The sequence below is a fragment of the Rhyacophila brunnea genome, unplaced genomic scaffold (genome assembly GCF_057557595.1).
Source record: "Rhyacophila brunnea isolate RB1 unplaced genomic scaffold, BYU_Rbru_1.0 scaffold_17, whole genome shotgun sequence".
NCBI classification, from domain to species: Eukaryota; Metazoa; Arthropoda; class Insecta; order Trichoptera; family Rhyacophilidae; genus Rhyacophila; species Rhyacophila brunnea.
In genome coordinates, this window is record NW_028232827.1 from 21,419,856 (window position 1) to 21,445,506 (window position 25,651).

The following is a 25,651-nucleotide window of genomic DNA, read 5'->3' on the forward strand; positions in this document are numbered from 1 at the left end:
TTAATTCATAATTATACGATTTATGTTGTTCTGTTTTCATATTTTTACCATTGAATGTTAATTTAAAAAAATATATTTAATAATAATTATCAGGAAAACTTAATTTGAAAATTCGCACCAATTTTGATTTCAGTACGTGACGTTGCCTCACTAATTGAGATTTTCGGAGCTGTCATTCCATTTAGATATATTATGCATGACTTTTTACGCTACTACAATTTAACGTAAATCGTCATTCTATGCAACTCGTCCTTATCTCCGTCGAACAAACGCGCCTAATGTTGACATTATGTTATACATTTCCGTGAATCTTTACGCCCAAGTGAAGCTAAAGACATTTATGTAAACATTTAGTGTGTTTAAAATAAATTAATAATTACATTATTCAGTAGAAAAGCTAAATTCGGGAATAGCTATATAATATATTATTCATTCGATCCAACTATCCGTTTATAAACTGTTTTCTTTCATTTACAACCGAATAGCATGTAGGTACAATATAATGAAATATAGGCTTTTTAATCAAACGCCTACATCCCCGTTTTTTGATAACATGTATTTTAGTTTAGATACGGGTGAAAGGGTTGTTTTTTTTTAATAAATAGTAAAAAGAATAAAGATATTTTCTTTCCTAAAACATATTTTTATTTAATATATATTTTTTAAATAATATCAATAACTATTTATAACATGTGAGTACTTTATTTAGGAAAAAAATATGTTTGAAAAGGGTTGCTAAGTGTCAGGAGAGTTGGATCAAGGTTTCTTTGAAGACCAATGCTGTATTTGAACTATATAAATACTTCCCTCATAAAATGATGACCCTTAAGCTTAATGTTGACTAATTTACTGCTGACTAATCATAATTATATGCCAGATAGGATTAAAAAAGCTAGCTGGGAGAAAGAAAGCGCTAAATTTCATTTAAGAATTTTAAATATTCCATTCAGAATGAAAGTCCAAATCCATTTCGAGCTTTTCTTACCAAAAAAATAGCCATTTAGAATCAATCACTTTTTTCCAAAATCGCCTCATCTTACCTTTCACGAAAAAAACACACTCAGTGTTTCTTTATAAATTATTCCTGAAAGTTTGTTCTCGGTGTCGAAAAACACTAGATTTAACGCCATGGGCCAGATTTTTTTTATAAGCTTGATGTCTACCCAAAGACTGTATATCAATCAAAAAAAAAACACCAAGTAGGCATATGTTTACAATAATATTTATCAATAATTATATTAAAATATTAAGGTGAACGCTCCATCTATTAGAGCACCTAACCGCTTGGTCCTAGCGGATTGATAATAATAAAGGGTTTTAAATAATAAATATGTACTTACCTAAACATTAAAATATTTATAATAAGTATTTTTGTTAAAGTCAAAAACTAAGTTATATAGGTACCTTTACAATCCTATCTTATTATTACATACTATTTTATAGTTACGTTTAGTATTAAAAATTCGTTTATATGTTTAAATAATTCATAGTTGTAATGTACTTACGAGTATTTTATTTTTATTTACAAAGAAATAACGATTATTCCGAAAAAATAAACATGTGTATTACTTGAAATGTTTTTTTATTTTCATCAAATCGACCTTCAAAGCAATGATTTAAAATCACAAGAGATGGTGGCCAATATTAACGACATTTGATGATATCTCGGACTCATAGTCAATAGTCAGTTTTAGCGTAATTATAATATATTAAATATATTTCAGGTGGCTGATTCAATTAAAAACTGATTCCTACAAAATCATATAAAACTACATCAATTATAAGTTAAATTCAAAATTCAGAATCAGTCAGAATTTACCGAGTATACTCTAAACTTATAACTTTACTATACTACCTACTAGACAGGCATATCATTTAAATAAATACAGTTTAAAACTATTACCATATGTCCAGGAGGAGTAAATTTCGAAAAAATATCCTGACATATGAATTGCGTGTCGTAGAAAGCGCATAAGAGTAAGAAGATCAACCCATTGAGAAGGCAGTCAGATAGCCAAAATATCCGTGTCATGATCTTCAGTTATGAAGCCCTGACTAAGAAGAAGAAGAAGAAGAAGTAGGAGTAATATTCCATTCACATAAATAATTCGTATTCTTTTCGTTCCTGGGGGGTCCCGATCTGAAAAGCCCCATTGTGTGCGCGCCTGTATTGAAGTAGTTTTTAACTGTCTTCATCTTTATATTATAAAACGTCAATATTATACTCGTAACATTTGAAGTTTGAATTGAAGATTAAACGAGACAAGTCATATAATAGTATAATAAAAACTGAGTTAGGTTAGGTTTTCACATCAACACATAAAAATTATTTTGGTTCAACATTTAAAGCCGCCATGTATAAAAATTATGCACACAATATTTCAAATTTATATTTTATTCTATGGTGTATTTTTATAACTCAATAAGTAGCTCATTAGTAAAAGACTTGTCTACGCTTAACGCTTTCGCTGCTGAAGAGATAATGAGATTTTAATTGCCCCCTTTAAAATGCACGTTAATTACATCGATCGGCCGCCTGGTCATTACGCACCGTGTGCGTCTTCCGCGTCCAAAGTATTAAGTATAATAAAATAGGACAAAATTATCCCTCTCCCCAACCCTGTGACCATTAAAGAATAATTTTATATTCTTACTGTGAAACAGTTTTAATTTAAAACAATTGATTTATTTTCATTCAGGTTATAATATTATATAATTACATATTTGAGTCGTATAGTATCAAAAGTAGATCTGTGCGTTATTCATTATTTCGAGAAAATGACGAAAAACGTTTTGTTGGGTTTTTTAGTGTTATAATAGCATGAAATATGTTTCTAAATTTAGAAATTAGAAATTCAATTCAAATTCAACAGTTCTACTTTTGTTTCCAAAGTATTGAACAGTTCTAATTCTGATACTAAGCCCTATTTTCCATCACAATTTTATACCACACAGATATGATTTTGATTCGAATATTATATTGATAGTTGTACATTATGGTCAGAAGAATAATTTGGCATACTTAGTTTAATTTCGATATATTTGCGACAGTTCTACTTTTGATACTATACGACTCATTTAAGACTAACACCTACTTATTTCGTAACCATATTAACGTAAAATAATTAATATACTTTCCAGCAGGCCTATAATATATTGTTTCGAATCTGAACTTTTTCATGCGTGAAGGCATATGCACATATATCAACGTAGGTACCTAAATAATTTAAATGATTTAGCCTAACTTCTTCAAATATTAAAGACATTAATAAACATAAAAATAAGACCTCATTTACAGAACGTTGAAAATGTTTATGTAGAACTTAAAAGTTGCATATTTATTTTAACTTTGAAGTTGGTACACTTGTATTCTTTCAATTAATTTTTTTAATTGTATTTATAAATACATGTTTTTGAACGCTTTGTATAACAATAAGTTTATTTAATACTATTATTGTACTAATTTAAATATTGTGCATGTATAGTGCGTGCTCAACAATGAAAAAATCTATAACATTTATTACCTTTGTCACAAATAATGTCTAATTAGGTACACGAGGCGTATTTTTCAATTCGGAAATCAAAAAACTAGATCGTCCTCATCGATCAGCCAGCCGTCCCACTAAAATACAATAGCATGTCATAAACGTAAACAAAAACAAACTTCATTTAGTTATTTCTCCATGGCAACTGTGTTTGAAAAACTTTAAAAACGAACGCGTAAACTCAGGTGAAAGCGCGGTGGGAAACTGAGGCGAAAGCACCTGCCCTCTTGGCGAACCGCAGGGTACTAAAAGCTCGTGCACAAGAATTCGAGCTTTTCGTTTTCGGGAAAAGTCGGCGTGCGCCGGAATTTTCCGCCTCGCTGTGGGTTTTCTCAAGGAAAATTCACGTCACTTTGCACCTGTAAGAATCTACCACTGACTCGCGTATAGGCGTGCTGCGTTACTTAAGGAAATCGGCTGGCTGGAATTTATAATATGTACAAAGGAATATGCGAACATTTAAATATTTTACGCGATAGGATAAATTAGCGTTATTATATTTTATCATTTGTGACTTATACTGTTAATATTATTTGTTTATTATAATATATAGACATACAGTAAAGCAGCGGCGAAAGGTGGAGGTAGGTTGCTAAAACTCGACATAAATACTGCACACTAAAATTTGTAAGTCATATTTATTTATTTTTATTGAACTATGATTACAATTTACAGATGCTGCTGGTTATTTTTTAAAATGTAATTAAACCCTACCTAAACCAAACCATACTAGTTTAAGTAGGTATGCTATGGGTGATTCAACAAAAATAGTGCTCACTTTTTCAATCATACTTATTTATATTTTTTCCGACCATGTCCGATCCTAATAGGATCATAATATAGATCTCCACAGAGTGGAGGTTTGTATTAACGGATTTTTATCTTTACGAGAAATGGATGTCAGCCACTTACTCAACCTATTTGGTCCATACTCTGACTCATACACAAATTGAAAAACAATATTTGTACTTGCTAGTAGGATTCGAACCTGGGACCCTCGGCACTATAGACCGGCGCTTAAGCCACGCGGCCATCGTGGGTGTTAATTTGTTATGTTATATACTTACACAATATACTTGCCATTTTACACATTATTTTTTTTAATTTGACTTTCATATTGTTGTCATATTTTTAATTGAAGCTAATTTAACATAAACCTTTTGGTTTTACAACTTAATCACAGTCGAAATGAGTCATCCTAACTTATTTGCTTACTTTCCTTTCAACAGACGTTCTATTATAAGCCAAAATGATATGGGTAGCGCAAAACCTCAAAGATAATCCCGAAATCTTGTTTCAAACAGATAAAACAAAACTTAGTTATACAGGTGAAAGCATTTAACTAAATTGTGATTTATCAGCTTTAAACTGTACACAGAACATTATGTAATATGTCCAAGTACGTTAGAAGTTAAATTTAGAGAAATCCACATCCATCTGGGAGCCAATGTTTATATTGTTAACACTTTGATTTAAAACTACGAAATATGGTGGTTGCCAATCAAACGCCCATACGGAAAAATGTTTTTAGGGTCCACTTGTCCACCGCAATGGGTGAGGGGAGGTTGTTATAGCCCCGCAGTTTTGAGCATATTCTTATCAAGTATTAATAAGCAGCATAATGAATATCTGAAATGCATTTGATAAAGCTTTACTTTATCGCACCATTGTTCTTATCAATATAAACGTCTGGGATACAATGCATCTTTATCGCTCATTGTTTCAAACCTTCTCTCTAACATATATATATTTATATTACATTGTAATAAAGCCAGTTTAAATATAAAAAGTGTTGAAAGGGTGATCCTGCCATTCCATAACAGAGTTAAGAAAATTTAGCAGGAGCCACTGACTTCCGCATTTACTTCGCCTACTACTTAAAGCTCCTCGTCGCTTCCACCGCGAAATACCGCATTTTTTCCAGACACTTGAGTCTCGCGAATTTACAGGTATAATTAAGGGTAACCGCATCCACAAAAGGCTATCGAATGCGCGTGGCTTAAGGCCAACCCACATTGAGGTGCATGTTGTGGACTATCACGTGAACTCACGGCGATAAAAATGTCTATGGTTTCGTCATTTTGCAGAATATTTTGAACGTGCACCATCTAGCAAATTCACTGAATAATGACACCGATGAAGAGTACCTACTATAATGTATTAGTAATTTGAATTATTATTAATTATTCATGCTCATTTAAATTAATTTTAACAGTTTTTATGTGTGCGTACGTTAAAATACATGCGGAATGACATTCATAGATAATAGAACACAGCCTGCAGATAAGAGATAATAGATAACATTCTCATAGAAAATACATAGTGCCAAAAACAAAAAAGAACGTCAGTTTGACAGTTTGACGTGACAGACGAAAAGTGCATGCATGTGGAATATGATAAAACGTTCAAAACGTCATTCAGGTGCAGATGCAGTGAAGTTCAACGTGAAGTGCGCTCATTTTTGTTTTAATGATTACGGCAGATTTTGCCAACTGACAATGTTTGTTTAAAGGTTCAAAATGTGCTACATGATGGGAGCATCAGTCTGATAAGATTTTTAACACCAAGAACAACGACTTTACACACTTTTTCCCCGTAGCGGCAGCCCGTGACAGCAGGCGACAAGCACCATGACATGCACCTCAATGTGGGTGGGCATTAAACGGCCATAATTATTAGGATCGTTGTGTCGTCCGCGGTGTCTTGTCTTCTATAGATGTTGCATCGGACTATTAAAGCAAACACTGGATGCCCCAAATAGTTGCACCAATGCATGAGTTCCGCCGGTCTTCCAGTGTCGTGTCGTAAAATGCTGATAGGAGTGGAGTCAACTCGTTCATAGGCTTTTTGATCATCCGGGTCACAATCCTCAGTTCTGATGAATATATAATCATTTATTTAAATTATTTGTATTTATCCTTTTCTGGGGTGTTTAGACCTGAAACCCATCCCCTCCTTGTGTGTGCGCATGTGACGCCAGTGTTATTAGATTTGTAACGCGAAGTACCTACATATTAAAGAACTACGGTAATTCTACTAGGGACGTCAAATGACAAAACACGCGTACAGTGTACCGATAATAATTAACATTTTAAAGTATTTATATTTGTAGGTACCCAAAAACATTAAAACCTTATAAAATTCTTATTAAATAGTCTCATATTATTATTACAAACTGTTACATGATTATGTTTATCATTAAAATTTCATTTGATTAGTTCTTTCGAAGTGTGACCTTAAGCGATTAATTTAATTTGAACAATTTTGTAAAAAATGTAAATATTTCGAATCGAACTTTAGTCATGCGACCATGATTATTAACTGTATCAGTAGCTTAATCAATAAAACTCAGCACCTAGAATACAATAGAAATGGATTCAAGTCCCATTCATTACAAAAAAACAGGGAGATCGTTCTAAGGCTGCGAGCACACGGCAAAGCGAAGTTTCGGATTCATCCGCCAAACGACGTTTGCGTTTTATTTGCGTTTTATTTGCGAGCCGATTGCGTTTTAAATGCGTGTCAAATGCGTCAAAATTTCGACAATGCTGTCCAAGAGAAAACACGGTTTTCAAGGGGATTCATAAACGCCTTTTTTTGAAACTGCACCCTGCTGCGAGAGTATTTATCTTTCATTACAGTGGCGTACAAGGGTAAATAAATCAATATAAAATCAGTACGTAATATTGCATTATACCTACATTTATTTTCCCACTATTGCTTCTTTTGGAGCTGGACTGTTTTATATCGAAAGCGTTTTGAAAATTACCTATTGTTGAGCCTATTATATACCATCATCATCAATACTATCGACCGAGGGTACTTGATGGAGTTTGAATTTAAATTCTAATTGATTTAAGTTTTGTACTATTATTATTTATTAATACAATAAAAAAAGATTATAAGTTAATACACGAAGAAAGGGTAAAAACCTTATTACCTAGATACCTACTAAGTAAAGGATTAAGTACAAAAACATAATATTTTGAATAATTTGAATATTTGCAGTATTCTAAAAACCTGTTGTAAATACTATTAATACATTCGGTAGGTAAGCAGTTTTACAAAATACTCGTATAATAAAAAGTTGTGACACAGCACAGCTATGAGAAGAAGTATTTCACGAGAAGAAAGGCTCGCCATATCTATACGGTAAACTAAACTATTATTATTTATTTTGTAGTATGTACTTATTTAATTAATTTTTTTATTAGTTGACACTGTCATCTTCTATAGATACACTAAAATGGAAACGGGTACTAATAATAATATATTGAAGTGAGAATAATGAATACCCACCTACTACTATTGATAGGTATGTGCTTGTGTACTTGTATCGGTACAAGTATATTTATATTAATTATTGTTTTTTTGTTATAATATATTAGTTGCGATTAATTGACAATAAAATTTTGATAATTTATCTATTTAGCCGCTACAGTACCATATTATTCAATTACATATTCAAAAAAAGTTGGTGGTTATGAATTCAAAACACCTTTCATAAAAAATAGATTGAAATATTAGTAGGTATACCATCATCAATACTATCAACCGAGGGTACTTGATGGAATTTGAATTTAAATTCGAATTGATTTAAGTTTTGTACTATTATTATTTATTAATACAATAAAAAAAGATTATAAGTTAATACACGAAGAAAGGGTAAAAACCTTATTACCTAGATACCTACTAAGTAAATGATGAAGTATAAAAACATAATATTTTGAATAATTTGAATATTTGCAGTGTTTCTAAAAAAACCCGTTGTAAATACGATTAATACATTCGGTAGGTAAGCGTATTAAAATGTCATTTCTCGTAAACAATAGTTTTCTCGTTGTGCAATATGTTGGGAGTTTAATAATATTAACTAATGAGAGATGTCACCAACTGTAACTACTCACTAAATAAAAAAAAACGAATAAACAATGTTAAGGTATAGTTCGTAATATGCAAATTTAAATAATTTTTGATGAATACCTATATACCTATACCGACAATATTTATATAAGTACCTATAGATACGTATTGAATTACCCACCTACCTATTCATATTATATGAAATACATATTTAAAATAACACCATTCTTTTGGGAAGAATACAAGTAGGTATGCATTTGGTTATATTCGATATTAAATAAGTATGTATCTTTAATAGAATCATGCCTCCGTTTTAGTAGTAGAATCTTTATGTAGGTATCGAATCTATAAAATATTTTTATTAAATTTAATCTGTTTTTAAGCGTGAAGGCTCGCCATAACTATAAGGTAAACTAAACCATTATTATTTATTTTGTAGTAAGTATGTACTTCTTTAATTATTTTTTTTATTAGTTGACACTTTTATCTTCTATAGATACACTAAAATGGAAACGGGTGCCAATAATAACATATTGAAGTGAGAATAATGAATACCTTCCTACTACTATCGATAGGTATGTTCCTGTGTACTTGTGTAGGTACATGTATATTTATATTAATTATTGTTTTCGTGTTATAATATATTATTTGCGATTAATTGATAACAAAATTTAGATAATTTATCTATTCACCCGCTACAGTAAAATCTATAAAATATTTTAATTAAATTATATCTGTTGCTCTACATTGCATGAACGCCACTGAAGCAATGGAGTAATTAATTATGTCATGCAATACGTGCCATGAATATACTACCTACCACATGTTCTTTTAAATCTTCCCATTTAGGCCAGGACCGAACTTTTGAAAGCTGAAATTTATGGGGGCGCGTATTAAGAAATATTACTGATTAACCACATAATTATGTTCAGAAAGGCCTAATAAATTTTATTTACCAATGACAAACTCATGACCAGATGAGTGGGTATTTTTCATTAAAAACTTGGGTATAATGTAAAGGTTTAAGCCTACGCAATCTGCACCTAGCACATTGTCATATATAATAATATGAAGAATGTTAAATCTCAGTCGGTTCCATGACAAAACAGGACAGTGACAAAACAGAACATGACAAAACAGAACACCTGGAGAAAACCTGGCTGTTCTGTTTTATCATGTTCTGTATTGTTATTGTTGTCGAAGTCATGATGAATTGTTTGCAACCAGAAAGATTCACTTGAATGATTAATGCTTATTTGGACTATGTCTGCATTTGCGTATAGCTAACAAAAATCCGCATGAAAGTCATTAAAAATAATTTCTACACTATGAAAATATCATCAAATTAAAAAACGCTTTCGATATAATATAACAGAATTCTATTCCAAATCAAGCAATAGTGGAAAAAATAAATATAGGTAAAATGGTAAAAAAGAAATACTTAATAATTATGTAGGTAATGTTTACATATTATATTTTTATATTTTATTTATCTTAGTTCGCCACTGGCGACAAAAAAAAGGTTTTTTTTAATTCTTCGGATAGTGCAATAAATAAATTCTTACATAATAACACTAACGGTGAAAACAAAAAGTACTAATATCCATAATAGCTATAAGTTGGCGAACACAATAAGGCACATATTGTATGACATAATTTATTACTTTAGTTCGAAAAAATTAAAAAAATCTTCCTTTAGTGTCATCAAGAATTTCACAGTGGCGTTAATGCAATGGGGAAAACAGATATAATTTAATTAAAATATTTTATAGGGTTTTTGTATATAATTTGTTAGAACAATGTAATATATTATTATACCTATTGTATCTTTTATTAAATAAACATTTAAAACATATTATTCATAAACATTTGAAATATCTCCCCTTAAAATCTGTTCATATTTCCAATAGAATATTATTGCTTAGAATTCAATAGCTACATATTAAAAAGATAGCTATTGTAATGAGACTATATCAGGTAATTTCGTGTTAGTGTACCTACTAATATTTCAATCTATTTTTTATGAAAGGTGTTTTGAATTCATAACTACCAACTTTTTTTGAATATGTAATTGAATAATATGGTACTGTAGCGGCTAAATAGATAAATTATCAAAATTTTATTGTCAATTAATCGCAACTAATATATTATAACAAAAAAACAATAATTAATATAAATATACTTGTACCGATACAAGTACACAAGCACATACCTATCAATAGTAGTAGGTGGGTATTCATTATTCTCACTTCAATATATTATTATTAGTACCCGTTTCCATTTTAGTGTATCTATAGAAGATGACAGTGTCAACTAATAAAAAAATTAATTAAATAAGTACATACTACAAAATAAATAATAATAGTTTAGTTTACCGTATAGATATGGCGAGCCTTTCTTCTCGTGAAATACTTCTTCTCATAGCTGTGCTGTGTCACAACTTTTTATTATACGAGTATTTTGTAAAACTGCTTACCTACCGAATGTATTAATAGTATTTACAACAGGTTTTTAGAATACTGCAAATATTCAAATTATTCAAAATATTATGTTTTTGTACTTAATCCTTTACTTAGTAGGTATCTAGGTAATAAGGTTTTTACCCTTTCTTCGTGTATTAACTTATAATCTTTTTTTATTGTATTAATAAATAATAATAGTACAAAACTTAAATCAATTAGAATTTAAATTCAAACTCCATCAAGTACCCTCGGTCGATAGTATTGATGATGATGGTATATAATAGGCTCAACAATAGGTAATTTTCAAAACGCTTTCGATATAAAACAGTCCAGCTCCAAAAGAAGCAATAGTGGGAAAATAAATGTAGGTATAATGCAATATTACGTACTGATTTTATATTGATTTATTTACCCTTGTACGCCACTGTAATGAAAGATAAATACTCTCGCAGCAGGGTGCAGTTTCAAAAAAAGGCGTTTATGAATCCCCTTGAAAACCGTGTTTTCTCTTGGACAGCATTGTCGAAATTTTGACGCATTTGACACGCATTTAAAACGCAATCGGCTCGCAAATAAAACGCAAATAAAACGCAAACGTCGTTTGGCGGATGAATCCGAAACTTCGCTTTGCCGTGTGCTCGCAGCCTAATACGCATGGTTCTGAGGTTTTTCAAAATGTTGTACATATTATGCTGGGGCCACACCGGCAACAAGTCGCGCGACAACTCGTTAAATTTTACGATAATTATCATGCTTATCGTAAAATTTAACGAGTTGTCGCGCGACTTGTTTTCGGTGTGGCCGCACTTTTATATTAACATTAATAATCAATAATAATTAATAGTTGGCGAATACAAGATTGAGTAGATCTGCAGTCCTGGTGCCTAAAGACGAAACCTGGAATCATAAAAGTGTAAATAATATTCAGGGCTTGTTTTATAATAGGACGTGAGTCAGAATTTATTTCGAAATGTTAACAAACGATTATATATTTTGTAACCACATAAAATGAAAAGTAAGTATTTTTATTTTACAACAATTTCTACTTCAATTGAATTTTGAGTAGATAACTAACAACGTGCATTCCCAATTTTTTTAATGAATACTACTTAAATAGATACTTCTTTTACATAATGTATTAATGATCAGGACTGATTTCGTTCGATTAGAATGACATTGTTAGCTATATAATTTCAGTGGCGAAGGGATGAGGTAAGAGATCCGGCATAAATAGTGCACACCAAACTGTATCATTCATACGTATTTGCTATCGTGCTGGTTAGTTTTTAAAATTCAATTATACCCTGCTCAAGCCAAACCATAATAGTTTATGTATGCTATGGGCGATCCGACAAAAACAGTGCACACGTTTTCGGCCATACTTATTCGTTTTCTTTGGTTAGTTTTGTTAAATTCATCTGCCTAACCAAACCTAAAAATATTCTTCTCTCTATAAAATATCCAAAATTATGTTTGGCTTAAAATAGAATAATTTTAGATATTTTATAGCTAATAAACGAATATTTTTTACTATTATTTACTATAGCTTGGCTCAGTTGAATTTTAAAAAGTAACAAACACTATCTACCCATTGTAGTCTTCGTTCAATGAAAACAAATAAGTTTGACTGACAAAATTTAGTACCTATGCCAAATTATGTCGGATCTGAACAGCCTACTTACACTCTTCGCCACTGGTTTAGGTATATAAAACTCGAACATATTATCAACATTCTTGCACTATCTAACTAGCAATAATAACATAATCAAAGCAATATCATCATTTATGGCACTACAACCCTTGGTGGGTCTTGGCCTCCTTCAAAAATTTCCTCCATCCTGGACAATGCAGCGCCAACACTCTCCAATTGTTTTGACCGGGCATTTTTAAATCTCCCGTGGCACAGTCCACCCATCTCAATTTCGGCCGTCAATCAATATAGGGCAACAATATTCATAGCTAAAGGACGCATCGATTTGAATACCTACCAATATAGATTTGTATGTTTATATTTCGATAAAGCCGGTGTACGTCAGTTTTCGTTCAGAGTCGCATGAGAGAGCTACCACGCGGGTCCAATCTTGCCATCATTAATAATAAGCAGAGAAATGTGACCGCACCATGCGGGCCCACCTACGATATGCAGTACAAAAGCGACTGATCTGGTTCAGAGAGAAAAAGTGTATGTGTGTGTGCAGTGCTCGAAATAGAAAATCTTACGAACCGGAGCGCTGAATCAAAAATATCAAATTATGTTAAATATTTTTCGGATAGGTATCATAAGTGCGATATGCCGAGCATATAATCCGTTTTTCATTTATACTTGAAGGGGCTCTGCGCTAATACACATTACCCCCTCCCCCCCAATACAACATTAAAATGTAGTTTTTTTTTTAAATGGATACCTACTTATTTTTGCAAAATCACTTATTTTTTATCAATTTTCTTAGAATTGGGCTCATATCTTCAAAATTCTAGAAGCTCGTATATTTGTGTATTCCTTCGCTGCAAGGATCTTTTGTGATTTAAAATTATTTTTCAGGTTCCGGAGACCTACTAATTTAAGGTCCTGGACATGTAGCCCCTTTAGCCCTTTTTGTAAACACATCTGGAGTCCGAACAGCCTATATTATATTATAGACCTTGTAGGACTAATCATTAATAAATAAAATACACATCTTGTCAGCGCCAGCGAATTTTTTTCCCACGAATCAGTTCTTACAACTTTAAAAACTACATACCTACATGCAATATTATCTCAATAACATGAAACGGAACGCAATTTTCAAAGAAGTCACGAGCCGGAACGGTATCTTTTAGAATTTCACGAGCAGGAACGGTGCTCCGGTGCGTTCCGGTCTATTTCGTGCCCTGTGTGTGTGTGTTGCATTACAGACACACTGACAAACCAATAAATCGAAACAAATATATAATGTAATACTTTTTTAATGTGAAATACTGAGGTAACAAATATAATCATAAACTGTAAAGAAAGGGATTTTTGGAAAGCCGCATGAAGAAGAAGGCGCATATGGAGTGAAAATAATATATATTAATAAGTACATAAACGTAATTATTGCTGTCCAAGGTAGCCAGGAGACTATATTATATTTTTCAGTGCTGTGTTTTCCTCTTGAACTTTTCAGGAAACCGTCTAGTAGCCTCGTAGCTAGTTATGTGAAATCTACCTGCCGTATAAGCGAACTAATTGCGACGTTCCAGGTACACACGTGCATACTTAACTACCAGCTGTCTTTATTTTAGTGATGTGGCAGAAGTGGTTCAGTGTATTATCAGCTATTATAATTAAATTGAAAAGACATTTTGTAAATACATACAGTACAAATGTAAACCAATTTATTATTATAATATGATAGAAATACTGTGTTGAATATTGTCGCAGTTTAGTTGCGAGGGTGCGATTTAGCGTTTTTCTTGCCAGATCTAGGCATTATTAGGCATTAGGTAGATTAAGCATCCAGCTTATGGCGTTTTTATTCGCGTTTTTATGCCTTCGATAGCTTTAAAACGTATTGAAAATAAGCTAGATATTTTAGTTAATTTATATGTCTATACTTGAGAAATAAAACAAATTAATAGGATCATTCTTGGCGTTATAGTGATATAATAGTATCAGTTATTTTATAATATAATGTGTGCTTAGGCATGAGGCATCGGGGATCACACTCTCTGACAATACCGGATTATTACTTCTCATAGGTTGTTAGACTAGTTAATAATTTTTTGTCAATTTTGAAATGAGTTTCTGAGAAAATATGGTGTGATTTTTTTGCACTTTTTTCGATAGGGATGAAAAGGTTTTGAAATTTATTTTCAAAAATCTACCTTTTTTCCTACCAAATAACTTATTTTCGTACCCCATCTAGCATGTTTTTGTCAACGACAGCTATTGGCAACTCTGGTCAGGTACAGAAATGTCAACAGTGAACTTAGACGTCTGCAAGTTCAAATAGGCTATAATTCATATCCAGCACCAAACTGGAAGTGATCTACTTTTCCCGTTCTTTAATTTAAACAAACGTATTATATCTGGCTAATGACACTGCGGTGTTATATAAATTATACAACAACACTTAACTTTCACAATCACAAAAGAATACGTAAGTTTCCATTCAACGTGAAAATTTTGGTCTCCTTTTGATCACTCATTTCATTCATTGTCCAACCCATCTTTTACTACGCAATTGCAAAGATCCTATTGCGCGACTGTAAATTAAACTATACATCAGTTTAAAGCATACTCTCTTTCTCGTACTCCTGCAGCAGGCTCTGAGTGATGCAATACGATTCAAGTGATGCGACGAGGTTACGCAGGTTTTCTCATAGAAGTAGTTAATGCTTATCCTTAAAAATCTCAATGAAATTATATTACATTACATTCATAATTAGAAAACACATTATAAATATTTAACCAATAGAAAAGATATTTTTGAAAAAATACGTCACACGGTAGGATTCGAATCTGCGCCTCTCAGTATTCACGCCCATGTGCACTGACTACTATGCTGCATAGTAATTAATTGTTTTTACAATATTCTCTGCAGTGCTTCTAAATTGGACGTATTCCTGTAAACGAAAACAATATCCAACCAACATTCTGAGAAAATTCAATACTTGAGAAAAGTTTATTATATTAAAGTACAATACTGAAAGTACACACATTTTACATTTATTATCCACGACTCTATTAACAAAAAACCATACTGTGATTGACGCGTCGGATATGCCTACTATAAACATTCGGCCGTGTTTAAAAAAATGAGTTCAGGAAATCAGAAACTGCACTAATAATGGACATTGTTGTAGCCATACTCGGACAATGGCTCGCGTACTACCGACTGACATCTATAAAATTAACCTCCTTTCGAAAATTAGATGGGAACCAGCGTCTGGCAGTTTCACAACCAAGAAATATAGTATAAGTTTTATGTTGTATATTTTTAAGAATTGTTGTAACAAACATTAAATTTTACCCTCCGACCAAATTCCGCAAAAGCAAACTGTAGATACCTACCAGGTCGTGCCACATGCGGCATATTGAGAATGGCGAACACTCGTCAGATAAACATTCCGATTTTTACCTTCATAATAATTAATATTATAGAATAATTGTAATTGCGATGTTGTATAACTGTACTTATAATGTATTCTGTTAAAACTACCGAGCTTCACGCTATGCTATTATATTGTGTATATTGCAATTTGTTGTCGAGATTTTATTATGATTTTTGGTTGTTAGTACCTATATAAAAAAATGTGTCGCTCATCATTTGACATGATTTAACGTAAACTAGCATTAACGCGATAACTCTCTTTTTCCATAGAATGGCTCAATTGACAAAATATTAATTAGTTGTATCGCACTGTCATGTAAACAGTGTATTATGCTTCAATTCAATGGGTAAGTAATCGATGAGAATTGTTGTTAGGTATTTTTATTTTTTTCATTTCATTCGGGATTTTGGCCTACGGGCACTCGAATAAACGTTTCAACGGTAAGCTAACATAATATTTTCAGACGCTAACCTCTGCGATGGACATCAACCTACTTATCTATCAAACCTTTCAATTCTATTATCTTTACACGATGGATTCTTCATCTTAGTTTTAGCGAACCGGTTGATGTTTTCTTAGCCACACACACCTTTACTTTGGCTATTTTCCCGCCCTTACTCGCATACGACACAAATCGGTTTTACTTTACATCAAGGTCTTCTTGCTTTTTAAAAGAGTGACGAATTGGAATAGATTCATATAATTAAACCATTATTTTTTATACAGTAATCAATTATTATAATCACCATTAATATTCCTTAAAATGTAAAAGAATCAATCAAATTACGAGCCTAGTGGCGGACGTATGACACGCGTGTCACTCTGACACACAGCCAATGTTCGAATTTTGATTTTAAATGTTTAGTTAGTTTAGTAGATGGCCTTATACTCCATCTAAAAATCTCATTTTTTTTAAAATTTACTTTATCTAGTCAATACTGGATTATTTTATCTGTGCTCGAACTTTAGAAATATCTAAGTACTTAACTTTTTAATTTTTGCAGAATTATCATTATCCTATTTCTAATTCAACGAGAAAATTAGCAAATCGCCATCTTTGGGTAAACATAATATGTTTACATGTGGTCATAATATTATGACTGCGAACAACTATTTTCGTCAATGAATCAATTAAATTGAAAATTCAACATCGCCATGCTAGGAAATGATTTGACTGAAATATGTATTGGATTCTCGTACAAACTGTCTTCAAATGTTTTTATTTAAATCTTCAATATTAAATGACGAATAAATAAATTGACACCAAACTACAAAATTCCATACCATTTTATAAAAAAAGATATATTTTCCTATCTGAGTGTAAATTTAGAAAATATGTTACCTACTTAATCTTTTTTCGTAAATATTACAATAAAACACTGTGTAAAAATATACCTAGGTCAGTCATGGGCAACCTGCGGCCCAAGGCCCATTTAAAGTTTTCAGCTTTCTATATTTTGCATTTTGGTATTCATATAAAATAGATACAAAATCCTTCGTAACAAAACTCAAACTTTATGAAAATCAATTACGGTCAAATAATTAAATTCATTTCCCATTATTAAATGACTTTAATAGTGACTGTAAAGATTTTTTAAATATCCTTATGAAGTCACAATATTAATTATTAAAGAATTCGATACCAGATTCCCATTTATGCAAAATGTTCAGGAAATGTTCAAAATATTCTTAACTCCATTTAACGTGGAGGTGGAATCAGTACCTCCAAATTTACAAATGGAGCTAATAGAACTACAATGAAGCATAGAGTGGATGTTCGAAGGGAATAAGCTTGAGTTTTATCAGAAACTAGCTGACCCGGCGAACTTCGTACCGCCTCAGAATCAATATTCTTGTGTTAACTTATTAGCTGAATTAAAATACTCAAAATGAATTAAGTTCCATAAATGTGCAAAAATCAAATCAAAATGAAATAGATCACATAGTTTTGGTTGGTTTAGATTTCGAAGCATGATAACTACCAAGTCAATCTTCAGTTGTAAATTGTGCGGTGGCAAGCCAGGCAGATCCAATAAGTTTAAAAATCCCTTTGGATGGTTGGTTGCTTCGTCTTCGTTTATTACACAGTCGATAGATTTGAAAGAATGCATTGGACCAACGATTTGAATTTGAATTGTGAAATTTAAGTGATCCACATCTTTGGTCTTTGCCGCAAAAATTGCTCGTTCACTCAACCAATTGTGATTTTTGTGGTTAGCGATGACGTTCGGGAACACTTTTTTGATGAGGTCGTCCTTCGCTGAGACGAAATTTCAAAAATTCTGCGGAAACGAAATCAATCCGTTCGATTCGTCGACAGGAACACGGTAGTTACCGATAGTCAGCAATTGCTTAGAGAAATCTTCGGCAGATGGATCGTTTAGCAATACAACTCGCATGTTTGTCGTCAGCTGAAATTTCTTCACATAGCGCCACAGAGTCTATGATTTGAGGCAAGCGTTCATTTCATCGGCAGCGGTCGATCTTGGAATGACTGGTAGTGTTTGGCGGAAATTGCCAGATAGTAGAATCATTGCGCCACCAAAACATCTTGAGTAATTGCGCAGATCTTTCATAGTTCGATTGAGTGCTGCCAATGCGCATTTGTGCGCCATTGTGCATTCATCCCAGGTGATGATTTTACTTGCTACCAAAACTTTGGCCATTGCTGAGTGTTTCGCAATACTGCTTGTCGGTGTTTCAGTCGTTTGAAGGTTTAACGGCAATTTCAACGTTGAATGAGCCGTTCGGCATCCTTCTAACAACGTGACCGCTATCCCAGAAGAGGCAACTGCTACAGAAATTTCGGATCTCGCACGAACAGTGGCAAAAATCAATGACATGAGAAATGTCTTCCCAGTTCCACCAGGCGCATTGAGAAAAAATAAACCACCATTTCCATCATCAATTGCCTTCATTAACGTATCATACACTTCCTTCTATAGGGGGTTCAACATTGGTACATTCGATCGAACCGATAGGTTCAATGCATCTCGATTATATTCACGTTCACGTTCCAATTCTCGATTAAAAGCGTCATTCATTCCACGATGTGGCGTTGGCATTCCTAACTTGACTAACAAACTGCCGCACATGAGATGACACATGTCTTCGATCAAAAGCAAAGCCTGGTTATGTATCTCTTCATTCACTTCGAGATCGGGATTTTCTGAACTGACACGAATTCGTTGTAAAATATCTTCTGACATGTCATCCTTGTACTTGTTCCACAGTTCAGGTGGATTTGATGGGAAGCATGTCAAAATAATGATAGCAAACAATGTGCGTATCTGACTTGGAGATGCAGAAACAATTGCTACAGCGATTTTCATGTCCCAATGAATATCGTTTTCAAGCAAATTGAGCTGTTGACATGCAGCACAAAATGTTGGACACACTACACCATTGACAGTTCGAAGTGATTCAAATTATGTCGCCCCACGAACATTTACCATCAATAACCGCAAGTAGAAGCATTCGTCATTCTTCGGATGAACTGTGTAAATGCGACCAAGAGCATCATTAGAATGCACATCCAGATGATCAGAAACCGCATCGTCTTGCTTCCGACGTTGAAATTTCTTCGATGAAGCGTTCCAAGTGTAGTAACGTGGCATCTCAGAGTAGAGCAACGTTCGTACAAACGGATCGCTTTGACAAATTGAAAAGAAACTGGTCAATGTTGTCGCTGGAGGTGTTACAGCACGTTGAGCAACAATCGATGCAATAAAATAAACTCGTTGACCATTCTCCAGATGCACCGTCAAATGTATAGCAGTGGGATGACGTTCATGAATGGGGAATGAGAAAATACGCCAAATTGCTTCATTGCAGCTCACATATTGACAAACTTGATAGTGCGTGATTTCATCGTGGGTATAAGGAGTTTGAACGCCAAAAACCACAATATCGCTGCCTTTGGTGACATATTTGTAGATGTATTTGATGTACTTTACTGAATTGCAATACTCGTGTATCAGAGATGGCGGTGTATATGGATTTTTTTGTGATTTTCTTACTTTTCCAATGCGCGAGGAAGCTTCTCGAGGCCGAGACGAACAAAAAAAATCACCGAAATCAGTCAATCAGTTCTATATCATCAATAGACATCATCAAAAAAACCGTTTCATACGAAATGTATAAGAAAATTAATATTCTTCATAATTTCTTTTTCTGTGAATTTGTCCGATGTTTTAATAGTTATTCTGCTATTTAGGGCGGAGACAAATCCAACAAATTAAAGATCATAAAAATAGGTCCAGCCGTTTTTGAGTTATAAAATAAATGGTGTAGTTAACCTGACTTTGTTTTATATAGATAGATAGATTAGATCTTCTGGCTCGCGGCATTGTAAATAACACTGGAAAATTAATCACACAATTCAAAATTACATCATGAAGCAATTATCGATACGCGCACATTCACAAATTTGATAACCTCACAAAGTGAACATTTTAGAAGGCAACTTATCGTTTGAAAATCACGATCAAAATCGCTATTTGTCTACAACAAAGTCTTCCGGTATTATCTGAGGCTGAACTGAATCAACTGTCAAAAACGCCATGTTCATACTTTCTTTTGTTTGTTTGTTTATTGTTTCTGTCATGTATCAGAGATGGCGTTGTATACGGATTTAAATTTTTGTGATTTTCTTTTGTTTTCGTATGCGCGAGCTCCATCTTTTAAATTCATCGATATCAGTCAAAAGCCGTTCGATACAAAATGTATGAGAAAATGAATTTTCTTTATAATTTATTTTTTCCGTGATTCATCCCAGGTTTTAATAGTTATTCTGCTATTCGGGGCGGAGACAAATCCAACAAATCAAAGATTATAAAAATCGGTCCAGCCGTTCTTGAGTTATAAATGGTGTAACTAACCCGACTTTGTTTTATATATATATATATAGATATATCCTTGAAGATAAATTTCCAAAATTAAAACGACCGGCAATGTGCATGATAGCAGCATTTGGGACTACATATCGTTGCGAATCGTTATTTTTTAAATTAAATGTAGTATACACGAAGTGTCGCAGCAGGTTGCTCGATGAAAACATGACCGATCAACTGCGATGCGCGTCTGCCAAATTACCAATCGATATGAAAAAGATTTTTTTTCGACTATGTCCGATCCTAATAAGATTATATGGGCCTCCACAGAGTAGAGGTTTGTATTAACAGATTTTGTTTTTACGGGAAATGGATGTCAGCCAAACACACACAAATTGAAAAAACAATATGTGTACTTTCCAGACCCAGAACCTGAGACAATATACAAAACAAATACAAAATACAAAAACAAATTCAAACAATATACAAAAACAAGTGTCACATTAATTATAGGGTAATAAAATATTTTGAATAAGTTCTTTGTTTTATTTTTTTATATGTGTGGCCCACGTAAGCTCATTAATATCTTTTGGCCCACCAAACGATTTGGGTTGGGCACCCCTAACCTAGGTAGTAGGTAGGTACTCATTTTGTTTTTTTTTTTAATTTTATTTACATACCTGATACGCAATTATTTTCTTCAGGGTGTTTGCTCATATTTTGGCACACTTATAGAAAAGGGTTCACCATCTCTTCTCTAGGTAATGTTTATATGTTTTTCTTTCATCATTACATAGTGCAGTCAATATACATATTATTATTGTTTTCAATGTATTACAAGCCTAGTATATATCTTCATATATACCTACCTTCTCACAAACAAATTTGTTTGAAACTCAACTCATGCCCACACCTGCAATTAATATTCCAGCGCAGGTGACAACCACTAAACGTGGCGACACGATAGATTTATTATATCATATAACAGCTAACAGTGGTACCCAGAAGGCACCAAACAACCACAGGACGCTCTCAAACCTGCTGGATAGATAAACTCATATAGTTCAGTGGATATACGTGGCAGCGAAAGGGAGGCCTTCTTCCACCAGTGGATCGACCCCGACTGATGATGATGATGATGATAATGATGATGATAACAGCTAATAGCGAATTTATAAACCCTTTTTGCAATCTTCAACTTCAACTACAAAATAATAGTATCATAGCTACATACATAATATTACTAGCTGCCTGTAACAACTCTCCACAGAAGCAAGCGTGGTATAGTGTGATATTAATTGTTATTTGCTAATGAAAAATAAAATTGATATGTATGTAGGTATAATGAAATTGTTTTGATGATATATAAATATAAGTATTTGTTAAAAACACTAATTTTTAAATAAGTTAATGACGTTTAGCTTCCCATTCCACACACAATTTTGTTAGATGGTAATTCTTATATCTATGTTGGCCAAAAAACTGAATAGAAATGTATCATAAGTCGACAGAGAAAATACATTTAAAACTTTCTGAGGGCACTCAAGTAGTTATTCTGTTGAACCAATAATAAATACCTTGCCCACTCCACATGCAATATTGTTAGATAAGCAATAATTATTGTTACATCTAACTAAGCTCTGAGAACTGAATGAAAATTGATCATAAATAACAGACAAAATACTTTTTTGAAATTCTCAGGGCACAAAAGTTATTCCGAAAATTAAGCGATTGTAACACATTTACGACTGTCTAAAAGTATCTAGGTATTATTATTATTTTCATTAGTCTTTTAATCGTTTACCTCCGGCTAACAGGCAGTTTTCACCACTGCCATTGTATAAACCTGGTTCGCCCCTGTATTTTAGTGTAAATAACCAAACACTCTGCAATTACCGGAGTTTGTTTGGGAATTTTGTTAAATCAGGCGACTATTTTTAGATAAAGCATTCAAGTAATTGAATTTAAAACCAATTTTACGATACGTCCAAATTGAGCATGGCATGTGATACAGTGTTTCTCAGTATGGTGTCTAACAAAAATATACATTCTCAACATACATTGTTACTAGGGATTGCAATACCAATATTTCAAAACCGGTATTCAATTATTTATCGATACCAAAATACCGGTATTTTCGATATTAAGAAAGCATACACGTTATGTTATTTTTTCATTACTTACTACTGTATTGTATATTAAATTATGTTTTATCCTATGAAAACGCAAATATATTGACTGGAACCCATCAAAAGTTAAATAATATTAAAACAAAATCCCTCAAATATACTTATAGAATTGTCGCGATGAATTAAGATATTTCGAAAAATAAAACATTCGTGGCAAATATTTCCAATTATTCTATAACTATTGCTAGAACGTTTATAGAACATCCAACGAACGTTGAATTTCACAGAGATTTTTCTGTACCCGCCAGTGACTTATAGTATTTGTAAAAATTAGCAGTTCTAAAATATTATGATCTATACATATTTACAAAGATCACCATAATAGGTAAGTACTTTATTAGGTTGCTATAAAATAGTGTTTTAAATAAATTTTAGTAGTTATATTTATTGATAGGTACTTTTAATATGTTTTCTCTAATACCGGTATTCAATAAGAAATACCGAAATATCAGTATTGATATATTCATTCGGTATTGTGGGTCTATTCTATACTTATCGACCGCTAAAGTGATGAAGTGATAAATATTATCAAATTTAGGGTAGGTTTATATCAAAATATTAGCACTTATTGTAACAATTACAATAAGATGTTTGTAATTGTTGCAATAAGTGCCAAATTTTAACAGCAGCAAGAGAGGTCCTGTAAATACCGGGTGAATACCGGGCAAATTGACGTGTAAATGTGGGTCGACCTCATCCTAAAACAGCTCACATGCGCCACCTAGGTCCTAACCTTTCGATCTAATGTTTTAGAATATAGTCATATTTCAGTACCTACATCCACGTGCAGTGGTGTTAAGATTTTTTAGATTTATTAATTTTTAAACGCATTTATAAAACCATTAGTAAAATTTTTGTTAACATTATATAGTGAAATATTTACGATAAAAAAATATATTTATAATCTCTGTGATCCCAAGTTTGACAAGAATTAAGCATTTTATAATTCAAAAAATGGGCACGATTAACACATTTGAAGATAATAAATTCTAATAACACTGATTATAAGCTATGTCTTTGAACATTAAAATGTGATAAAACATTCTACGAATAATGATTGTTTTATAATAATTATTGACCTAAGAATAAGGTACTTATAAAAAATAGCAAATTCCATTCTCATAAAATAAGTTAATAAATGATTATGAATGACAGTGACGTCCTTAGACAAAATACCACCCCTAGGCAGCGCCAAAATTCCCCCCCCCCCTTCCCCCCATTTTTTATACATTATTTTTTATCATCCTTTCATGACTCTAATATCAAAGAAATGTGTTGTATGGATTCATTACTAACAAAATATATACCACTACATCTAATTGCCAGTAAATGCCATCGCTACTGAAATAGACAATGTTGCGAGTTTCCACGGTTTCAGGTAAGTGTGTATGGATGGATGTATGGATGGTCAACGGCTGGTCGGCCCCAAGTGGACACATTGACGCCAGTAGATGTGTTCATAGCAAAAGTTGGGAAATGCCAAACTGCCAGCAAGTCCCATCTGCTGGCCTCCCCGCGGCGACATCCGGGCTATGCACCGTAACCTGTAGCTAACAGCAGGGGGCGAAGGGCGAGTGACCGGCGCCATAAAACTGGCCTTCTGGCTGACGGAAGGAAATCCCCGACAGAAAAACCCGGCCGAGCCGACCCTCAGGGCCCTCGTGGCTCAGGCCTCGGGAGCGCTGGGCTAATCACCTTACCTCCTTAAACGAAATAGATTAACACAACACCTTCACAGCAGCCTCGGACGACAACCGGCTCTGTAAAACGACGACCTTGCATGGAAATGGACAATGAAACAGGTAGAGAAATCCTCTCTAACAACTCGAGTATGCGCATTGGGACATATAATATTCGCACCCTGCGTACCCCCGGAAAGGAACTGCACCCCACACGCATCATGCGCACCTACGGTGTGGACATCCTAGGGTTGAGCGAAGTGCGCTGGAAAGGAGCCGGGAGAAAGTTGATTGAGGGTTACTCTATTGTCTACTCAGGTCAGGAGAAATATCATCGCCAGGGAGTGGCAGTTTTGATATCAAAGAGAGCGGCCCGTTGCCTCGTGAAATGGGAACCAATCTCGGAGAGACTGATACGTGCCTCCTTCAAGACGCCTGGTAGCTCCTTGACCGTCTTTCAGTGCTACGCCCCCACTGAGGATGCCGACGCGCAGATAAAGGATGCCTTCTACGATTCTCTCCACGCGGCAGTCTCCGCCATCCCCCGAAGAGACCGCGTGATTGTAATGGGGGACTATAATGCGAGAGGAGCAGACCCGGTGCTTGGCCCCACGGTGATGGGACGACACGGCCTCGGCTGCGTGCTACAGGTGCATCGAAGGATTCTCAACCGAGTCAGGTTTTACATCGTCCACCCGAGGCGCAGGAGCGACATTGGCTCTGGCTCAGCCAAGTGCTACGGAACGCCCAAAAAAAGTAAATGAAGAAACCTATATCATAATATTTATTATTGATATCATTGTACATTTTTTAAAAATCTAATACTGATGGATAATAATTTTACATGCATTTTGCGTGTCTTCATTTTTCTTCTTTATATGCAATATTGAGAGGAAACTAAAAGTTTCGGACAAAGCTGTGTGCTTTCACGATCCTTACGACTAAATGTTGATCAGAGCAGGATACAATAGCCAGCTTCTTTGCATCTCTTGCTTCATTTTTCTT